We start from the raw sequence: 10,696 nt of genomic DNA on the forward strand, positions 1-10,696 counted from the left end.
TTAGCCATTTGTTCAGTGTTTAAAAAAAGGAAAAAAAAAATTTGAGACAGATGGGTCCAGAGGAGAAGGCACTGGCTTTAGAGAAAGGGTGCCAAGCGGGCATTGTGGAGAAGCCGTACCAAGGAAGGCACCAGGCGCCTGGGCCAAATTCCTTCCTTTACTGAATCACGACAGAGCACCTCCCACGTCCTAGGTTGAACCAGAGCACACGTGTACAAGAATACCCTTTGTTAAGAAACAAGTCCTACCCCAACGGAACTCTAGAATCAGGACCAACATAGTTGTCAGATCTATGGGGTTGAGATCAGACATCTGGAGAGTTATGAAAACGTTAAGGAAAACATTAATTTCATCTTTGCTGGGGGAAGAGAACTGTGTGCCGTTTACTCTCTGGTAAGTGGACAGCATGATCATACACAGGTGCAAACACCTCACAGTGAGAACCTGATGGTGACGCGCCACCCTTCCCGAGTAAGGAATTAGTAGTGACTCTTAGCCTGCAGTCCCCAAGAGACTGCCTCAGCATCTCAGTGGATCTGGATTTCTTGTCTTCTTTCTCTACCCAGATACTGCCTATCCTTTCCGGAATGCCACACTATGCTTGTCCCAGCACCACCTGGGGACAGGTCACTTCCTCGTGTTGTGACCTCATCGAAGCTTTCAGGAGAAGCTCAGCGTCTCTACCTGGCTTGGTCTGAATGTACACGGAGTACTCACTGTTAATAAGGTTCAGAGGCCTTCCAAAACATGTGACAAACCATCCCGCCCACAGCCCTTCATCATCTTCGTGTCTCTCCCTCAGCTGCCTGCCTTCTGCCCCCCACCCCCCCACCCCCGGTTCTGCATGGCCCTACCTGTAATGTGACAATGGGGACAGGGCTTGCAAGCCCCTTGCAAAAAGAGTAATTGACAGGTTGGTAGGAGTGGAAAATGGGTCCTGTAACTAGAACACAAACCCCATGTGATCACCATTCCCCCCTTTGGTTGAGGTCACACGTCATCAGTGTCTGTCATCAGTTCATACACCAAATTTTATGACCCCAACAGGCTGTGCACTGAGTTCTGTGATACAAAGATGAACAGGACCCATCTCTGCCCTTGGGGGATCTCACAGTTTAGCTGGGGAGACACAGTAAACAGATGATGACAATCCAAAATGAGGAGGACTCTCATAGAGCCCAGGGGAGAGGGCTTAGAAGGAACCATCTGAACTGAGAATAAGGGAGAAGAGAAATTGCAGCGGCCCTAATGACACAGTCCGGCCTAAGACCTGACAACTGCGTGCTGTTCCAGCCAGGGGAGATTTGAGCTGCCCTCTCTCTGAGCCGCCCATGTTGTCAGCGTTCAGAAACAACACACACTCTAAGAGGGTTCCATTTCCAGATATTCCTGATATCCATCACTGTTTACATGGTGAAGTCAAGAATGCAGATATATAAATAAATGAGTTTCTCAGAGAGGGGGTGTCTCTGTGAGACGGAGAGCTGGCTGGGCCAGCAGCAAGACAACTTGGTCCCCAACGCACACTTGGAAAGCTGACAAAAAGGACTTAGCACCCCTAAGTGATTCTCAGACGGGAACTGGGAACAGCAGGGACCACGCATGGCCAGTCCCCACCCAAATCTGGTGTCACAAACTGACGCAGGTCTCAACTCCAGCATTCTTCTTAAGACAAAGGAGTTAAGTTGATGGGAGTAACTCTTCATTTCCTCTGCATTTCTGTAGATTACTGGGAAATTGGAATCCGTCTGGGAAACAGTAGCTCTGCCCCTGAGTTATGTTTTTCCTTTGAGAAAGCTAATCAACCTATATGAGATTACTTTTCGTATTAGTGTGTTGGAAATTAATGCCCTTCCCACCTCCTTCATGGTATTTCATGAGGATGCCTGGACACGTGCGTTAGGGAAAGTTCGCATGAAGGGTTTACAATGAGAATCTATGAAAATTCATGCTGATCAGCAGTTTATTTATTGATTTTTTTAGTTTATTTCTTTATTTTGAGAGAGAGCGAGTGAGCAAGCACGTGTGAGGGGGGGAGGGGCAGGGAGAGAGGGAAGGGAGAGAGAATCCCAAGCAGGCTCCACGTGGCCAGCACAGAGCCCGACTCAGGGTTTGAACTCACGAACCGTAAGATCATGACGTGAGCTGAAACCAAGAGTCAGGCCCTTAACTGACTGAGCCACCGGGCGTCCCCAAGCCGTTTATGATCACCCCCTGTCTATGGTGTTAAGTAATAGAAACAGAAGCAATACTTTGAGTTCAGACCCTAGCCCTGCCGCCTACCTTCACACCTACCTGTGTGAACAGGTTGCTCATTATCTTTGACCCTCAGCTCATCTGTATGGTAGCAATAAAATGATTCACTTAGTGATTGTCCTCATTGTCTATTCATGTATTCATGCCGCAAACACTTCCTGGACGCCTACAATGTGCTATTCGACAGAAGACAGAAGGCAGTATAGCCTAGCTGTGTGACTTGGGGCAAGTCGTTTAACTTCTACACACCTCAGTGTGCTCATCCATCAAATGGAGATAAGAATAGTACCCACTTCATGGGGTTGATACCAACACCAGATTTCTTAACATATGTAAAGTGCTTATAGGAGGGCCTGAAGCACACGGGTTTATAACACTAGCTATTTTTCTAGGTACTGCATTCCTGATTGGAATTTACATTCTAACAGGAGGGAAGGGCAGAGGTCATAAATAATTAAACTATTTAATATGAAAGGTGATAAGTGCTGCGTGGAAATAGAACAGGAAAGGCAAGATTGAGTGTGCAGGGGGTGGCTTGCAGTCCTTAATGTGGTGGTTAGGGTAAGTCTTATTGAGAAGGGGACCTCTGAGCAAAGAACTGAGGCAGATAAGAGAGTGAGTCAAGCCTGCATCTGGGGGGAAAGTATTATGCAAAGAGATCAGCTGGTACAAGAGCTCTAAGGCAAGTGTGCACCCGGCATGTTTGAGAAATAGAGTGCAGAGGAGGAAAAAACTTCCCAGTATCCTCTCGTATTCCATTTCTGGGGCACTGCAAGTTAAATTGACAAAAGATAGCTTAACAGGAGAAGAGGTAAACAAATTTTACTTGATGTTAATATTTTAATTTTTTTAATGTATACACAGAAAAGGAAGTAAAAACCCAAAGAAGTGGTTAGGGCTGGGAGTTTATATACCATCTTAACAAAGAACAATAAATTTGTAGAGAAGTACCATACAAAGAAAAAGGATGTGGGCTTCCAGGGGCAGTGAATTGTGGGAAAATAGTTATACAGAAGGAAACTAATGTAATACAAGGGTTATTTCAGTAAGGTTTCTTATGCAGATTCAAGCTGGCCCCACCTCCAATATGAGAGTTGTCTCCTCTTCCTGATATGGAACGGGGTGGGTGGGGGAGAGCTTCACGAGGGGAGTTTATGACCCACTTTTAGGTAGACAGAAAGAGAACAGAGAGCTCATCCTACATCTGCTGTTTGCCAATTGTCTTTGGCTCAGAATAATCCACTTGCCAGAAAGATATGCCATATTTGGGGGTGGCATATTCTGATCTCCTTCATAAGGAAGACACTGTGACTAGAACCAAGTAGGGGAGGACAAGAAGGGTAGGAGATGAGGTCAGAAAGGTAACAAGACCAGACGGTGTCAGGATACCTCATAGGACTTGGGCTTTTGCACTGAGGAAAACAGAGAGCCACCACAGGATTTTGAGCAGAGGAGTGACATGGTCTGATTTACACAGTCTTAAAAGATTTGGCTACCATGTGATATAACAGACTATAAAGGGCAAGAATGGAAGCAGAAAGATGGGTTAGGAAGCTGTTGCAATAATCCAGGCGAGAGATAACAAAGGTGCTAGCAGTGGAGTGGTGAGAAGTGGCCAGATTCCAGACATATTTTAAAGGTGGAACCAAGAGCATTTGTTGAAGGATTGGATGTAAAGGAAAGTGGATGACTCGACAGAAAGATGTAGTTGCCATCAATTGAGATGAGGAAGACTGACGGTAGAGTAGGTTTGATCGGAAGGACACGGATTTGAGATGTTTATTAGATGCAGCTATGTCAAGTAGGTAGTTTGATATACAAGTTCAGGAGTGAGTGGGGTCACCAAGGAAGTGAGTACAAATAGAAAAGAAGACCAAGGACCAAGCCATGGCCACACCAATATTCAGGGGTCAGGAAGAAGAGTTCTTGAAAGAGAGTGCAAAAGAGGAAAAATCCAGAGACTGTGATGTCCTGCAAGGCAGGTGGACAAACTCAAGTGTAGCCTACAGGTCATTCTAAGGAAGATGAGTATGGAAAAGTAACCATGGGATTTAGGAATGTGGTTGATTAACATGCGATACTTGGTCAGGGGAGTGCTCGGTAAATATCAGCTCTCATTATTGCCCCCCCATCAGTAGGCTCTATCAAGCACCCAGTTGTATCAGCATCTCTGCTCCCACCTGTCTGCCACTCGGTAAGAAGCCGGGTTTGCATGAGTAGAGCTAGATCCAGCAAGCACTGGAACCAAGGGAGAGGGTAATAGAATCCTCTGGAAAAGTGGGGAAAACTGAGCCCAAAGAACCAGAAGGAGAAATCTGAGTAAGTCAAGCTGAGGGCTGGGGGAGAGAGGGTCAGATCAAGGATACATTGGGTGTGAGCAAGGTGGCCCTGGGTAATCTCAATAAATTCCTGGTTTGGCCTCTGTGGCCTTTAAGGGCTGGTGAGCTCCTACGGGGCCAGGCAGTTTTGTCTCTTAGCTTGTTTATTAAAGTATAATCAACATACAATGTTATACTAGTCTCAGGTGTACAATATGTTGCTTCACCAATTCTATACATTACCCAGCGCTCACCACGATACCTGGAGCCACCATCTGTCACCGTACGTTATTACGATATATTGACTATATTCCCTGTGCTGTACTTTTCACCTCTGTAACTTCTTTATATTATAACTGTAAGTTTGTACCTTCATCTTTTTACCCTTTTCGCCCATCCCCCCACCCGCCTCCCCTTCAGCAACCACCAGTTTGTTCTCTACGACGAAGAGTCTCTTTGTCTGTTTGCTTGTTCATCTGGTTTGTTTTTTAGATTCCACATGCAAGTTAAATCATATGGTATTTGTCTTCCTCTGTCTGACTGATTTCACCTAGCATAATAACGGGGTCAGGTGGTTCAAAGGGCCAGAGGCAGGCAGAAGGTACAGACATAGGCCTCTCTAGTCCTCCCTCTTAAGACAAAAAAACAACACTAAATTTAGGAAGTCCAGTTATATAGTTCATTGTACATAACTTATATGCTATTGGCCAAGTCCTGTGCCTGAAAATAATAATCGCTGACCCCAAGGACAGCAGATCACGAAGCTCTCCTTAGCCTTGTTCCTGATGCTGAGTATTTGGGTCTCACGGGACTGATAGCCTCAAGAGTACATGTCCATAGTCAGTCTGTGGGGCGGGATGTTGGAGTTGGAAGTTGCTCCCACCCCCCGAATCCTGCTCACTCCCCCTCAAAATTCTCTCCTCTCTTGGCTGTTACTGGCTTAGGATTTTCCAGAAGGCTTGGTCTCCTCCTTGTTAAAGCAAGGGTAACAAAGGATTGAGTGATATTACGTTCGCATTTACAGCACTTAGTACGGAGCCTGGCACATAACGTGTCAGGAAACTGTTGCTTTTGCGGATGCTGGCAGCCCATTGTTAGGAGGCTGACACGCTGGGAAAGAGGACCACTTTGACCTTGCCTCCTGGGGTGAAGGAAGGCTTTTGAGAAGCCGGGAGGTCAGGGTGGGAACGCACAGGAAGCAATAGGCAAACAGGTGTGAGAAAACTGGGCGCTTCAAAAACACACTGTCCACAAGCCTACTCCAGCAGCAGCTGTTCTGATTGAAGCAGGGCTGTATCTACAAGGACCAGGATGTGGTCTCACACTCTGACCTTTGTCAGCATGTTAACCCGTTGAGTTGTACAGCAGGCCATCAGGCGGTACATCTGTTCTGTGTCTCCAGACCATTTCCGGCCACTGCCTTCCACCTCCCATAGCCTGCTGCGATCCTCCCTTATACTTACACTTCAGCGAAACCCGGCCACTTGGGACTCTCCAAGAATGCCTTGTGGTTATTGCCTCAACACCTTTGCTGTGCTGTTCCCTTCCCTGCCACTGTGTCTGGCTGGCTCCCATTCATCCCTCAAAGCTCAACTTATGTGTCATCTGCCCCAAAAAGCTTCTCAATCATTCTTTCCAAGCTGAGCACAGAGCCCTCCTCTGTGTGACCACAACCCTGTGCTTACTGATTTGATAGCACTTAGCACTTTATTTATTTTTTTAAGTTTACTTATTTATTTTGGAGAGAGAAAGAGAGAAGGGGAGGGGCAGAGAGAGAGGGGGAGAGAGAACCCCAAGCAGGATCCGCACTGCCAGACCAGAGCCTGACGCAGGGCTCGATCTCACGAACCAAACTGTGAGACACATGGCCTGAGCCAAAATCAAGAGTCGGATGCTTAATAGACTGAGCCACCCAGGTGCCCCTAGAACTTAGCACATCTAATAACATGAACTGCTTAATGCTGTCTCCCACTAGGTTTTAAACTCTTCCAGCAAAATATCTCACCTGTCACTCTCCAGCCCCAGCACAGCAGCTACCACATAGGAGGTACTCACGAAATGTGGCAATATACACATTTACAGCACAAAGACAAAACAAAAACCAAAAAAACCGAAAAACCAAAAAACAAACAAAAAAAACTTTGTGCATTTGGGAATAAAGAATGGAGAAAAAAATAGCCAAGAGATTTTCATGCATGTTTGGAAATAATAAAGGTAAGAAAGACCATGTTTTCTCTTGTTATTTGGAAAGATTTCACCAGAGAAGGTAGTTTTTAATAGCCATTTGGGAAAAGAACGAGAAGACAAAGAGCGTTTTCAGCCGTGGGGGAGTGCGGTGCAGTGGGGGTGGTGGGAGAGGGGAGGAAGAAGAAAGGAAAGGAGTCAACAGGGTCTGAGGGGGAGAGAGAAGTCCAGCCCTTCTCGCGCAGCGTTGTCTTAGCAACTTCTTTGTCTATTACCCTCCCGTGGATCACATGGGAAAGCAAGGAAGTAGCCCATGACATAATGGCCGGGAAGCCAGCTAGACCTTCATTTGAGTGTTGCCTCTTGTCGGTTGTACGATTCTGGGCAAGTTGCTTGACTTTGCCAGACCTCAGCTTCCTCATCCACAAAACTGGGACGCAAACACCCACTGCACGGAGAAGTACCGGTATGAAGGTGAAATACAATCCTATTTGCAAGTGCTTAGGACAGAATCTTTTCTTAGCGGTCAGACTTTGCTGCGACAACAAAGCCCCAAAATCTCAGCGGTTTACAAGCACAGATGCTTCTTTCCTGAGGACTGGACTCCACTGGTTTCCCCCTTGGCTTCTCATTCAGTGGCTCATGATGGAGGAACAGCCGCTCTCTAAGGCAAGCTCTGCTCCCCATGGAGAGCAGGCTCCGAGGGGGACAGAGCTGACCCATGTCAGCACACTTAAACCTTCAGCTCTGACATGTCTGCCCATGCTCCACCTGCCAGAGTAAATCCCATGGCCCAGCCCAAGGCCGCTGGGTGGGATGTCACCTGCAGAGAAGCATGGCAAACATAGGAGAGCACAGATAATTGCCAACAAGTGAAGCGCTCTACCACATGTGGCCTTCTGCTGGCCACTGCCCTTGAGTAGACTCACGGTACCCGGGAGATGCAAGGGGTTTTAGAGAAGGACAGATGTCCTTAGAGAAGTCAGATGTTTAACTAACTGAACCACCCAGGCGCCCCATGCTCCCTCATTTCTTAGTTTTCTTCTCGTCACTCACTTTTTTACCAGGCAAGCTGGCCTCCTTGGTAGCCTTTGAATCCACTAAGCATGTTGCCACCTCAGGGCCTTTGCATTGCTAGCCCATTTTCCTAGAATGTTCTTCCTAAGTGTCTGCCTGACTTGCTCTCTTACTTCTTCAGGTCTCTGCTCAAATGTCATCTTCTTGGAGAGGCCTTCTGTGTTAGTCTACTTGGGCTCCCACAACAAAATAGCAGACACTCTCTGGAGTTTCTTCTTATAAAGGCCCTAATCCCATTCGAACAGGTCCTGCCCTCATGGCCCATTTACCTCCCAAAGGCCCCATCTCCAAATACCACCACACTGGGGGTTAGGGCCCAACATATGAGTTTGCAGGGACACAAACATTTAGTCCACAGCACCTTCCCTGATCAACATCAATAAAATAACAAACCTCTGCCCAACCACACCCGTGTGGCCCTTACACTGATTCACTTCTTTCTCCATAGCATTTGTCACAATCTGACATATTACACATTGGCTTATTTTTATGTTATTTATTATCTGGCTCCATCTTTTAGAATATAAGCTCTATGAGATCAAGGCATTGTTCACTGTTATGTCCTCAGCACTGACAATAGTGAGTGATTCATAACAGGGAGCCATTAATATTTGTTGAATTAATTCATTGAGCAAATATATGCTACAGACTTTAAATTAATCTAATTTTAATCTTCATGGAAACTATGTAAATATATATATGATATTGTCGAGTTCCACTTAACGGAGGAGAACACAGAGAGTGAATATAATAAAATAATGATAATAATATAAAATAATAATATAATAATATAATATAAAATAATGAAAATATAATAATATAATAATATAAAATAATGAAATAATAATATAATAATATAAAATAAAATAATGAAATAATAAAATAATATAATAATATAAAATAAAATGATAATATAATAAAATCAAATAATAATAATGAAATAATAATATAAAATAAAATAATATAATATAATAATAGTATAAAATAATAATAATAATAATAAAATAACTCTCTTGAGGTCATGTGGCTCAGGGCCCCCAAACTACCATACTCCACAAGAAGACAAGTCCTTCTGGCTGCAGCTGACACACAGAAGCTGCTTCTCTGTTTCCCAGGACCGGGGTGACAGCATGGAGAGGGTCTCCTACACCCTGTGGGCCAACAGAACCTCGCTCCCTGGCCGCTCTGCTCCCCAGGGAGAGTGACGGGTAGAGAACACGGCAGCCTACACGTGGGAGGTGGGGAGGTTGGTGTCGGGAGGGTGGAGGGAGGCCACCGTTCACTCTGTGTGACAGCGACCGGCGGGAAGAAGGTGAGCTCGGACAACAGCAGCACTTTTCAGTACTTCCTCGTCCTCTCCAACACCATGCCACAGCCGGTATCATCTCCTCACGCTTCCCTCCCTCTCCCGCCCACAGAGCCTCCCTTTTGCTCAGGCCCGAGAACACTGTCCACTGGCAAAGGCCTTAAAGAAGCTGCATTTGTCTTTGACCCTCACTGAGCATGCTCAGTTCTGGATGGAGAGGGAACTCAGAGTACTCCCCAGCTCGTTGCCCACCTTTTTCAAGGCTGACACACGGACGCTTCAACGTCCATTGTCACTGGTGGCAAGAAATTGTGTTCATCCCTCCCTCCCCGTGTTCCCCTTCCCCAGTGCCCCTCCCTGGTCAGTAGTCACTGAGTGAGAACTATAGAAACAGGAGGTCACCACTGTTCAATTCTTCCTTCGACATGGGTTTACTGAATACCACCAGGATACTGTCCAAGTGTCCCCGCTGCTCACGGTGCAACAGCCCCCACCAGAGAACCCAGGCCCTTCCCTGGATGTCACTCTACGGGAGCTGGCCACCCGGCTCCTGTGCAAAGACCAGTGAAGTGACGTGGGTGTACTTGCCGGATCAGCTCATCTGCAGGCTGCTTCTTCACCTGCCCTGAACTTGAACTCGCAGGGCCAAGGGAACCTGCAGAAGCAGTGATCACCCAGAACCAGCACTCCCCCTGCCATCACCAGGGGCTACCATTCAAGAGCCTCGGAATGGCCCTGCCCCTCTCTTCTTCTGCCAACTGTTCTTGGACCCTCCAGAACCCTATTTTGTTGAGCTGCCAATTACAATTACACTGAAATCAGTGGAGTGGGCTGCCATCACCATTTGTAATAAAATAAATTAAAAAAGAAAAAGAAAGGGGCACCTGGGTGTCCGACTCTTGATCTGGTCTCCGATCATGCTCTCAGGGTTGTGGGATGGAGCCCGGAGTCGGGCTCTGTGCTGAGTGTGGAGCCTGCTTGGGATTCTCTCTCCCTCTCTCTCTTCGTCTCCCCTGCTCCTATGCAGACGTGCCCTCTCTCACTCCCTCACTCTCTCTCACTCCCTCATTCTCTCTCAAAAATAATACATACATACATACATACATACATACATAAGAAACTATCGGTATGCATTGCACAAAGTAAGTGTGAATCTTGTTCTTTAAAACTTTTGTTTCAGGAAGGTACTATGTGTAAGTGTACGTGTCTGTGAGTGTCGAGTATTCTCGGTTGAGTATTAAGTGTATTTTTTCCTGGGTGATGACAGAGTCTGCCTATAAAAGAACAGTACCTATTACAGGCTGTGGTAGAAAGTCTTCCAAAGCCAGGACTGACCTTACCCACTCAATAAGGGCAAGTTTGGGCTTCCTGAACTGTGGGCTATGAACTCTGTGAGAGGCGGCCTAACACCTCTGCCCAGGGCTGATCAGTGCATCTGCAGAGGAATGTGATTTGTGAGTGAGCCTGAGCAGAGGGTTTCACAGTCCCAGAAGAGGAGGATCCCAGATACTGAGCCCCAGGACAACACCAAGGGCCTAGAGGCAGCAGAAAAAGC

This window comes from Acinonyx jubatus, chromosome C1 (assembly GCF_027475565.1).
Source record: "Acinonyx jubatus isolate Ajub_Pintada_27869175 chromosome C1, VMU_Ajub_asm_v1.0, whole genome shotgun sequence".
NCBI lineage: Eukaryota > Metazoa > Chordata > Mammalia > Carnivora > Felidae > Acinonyx > Acinonyx jubatus.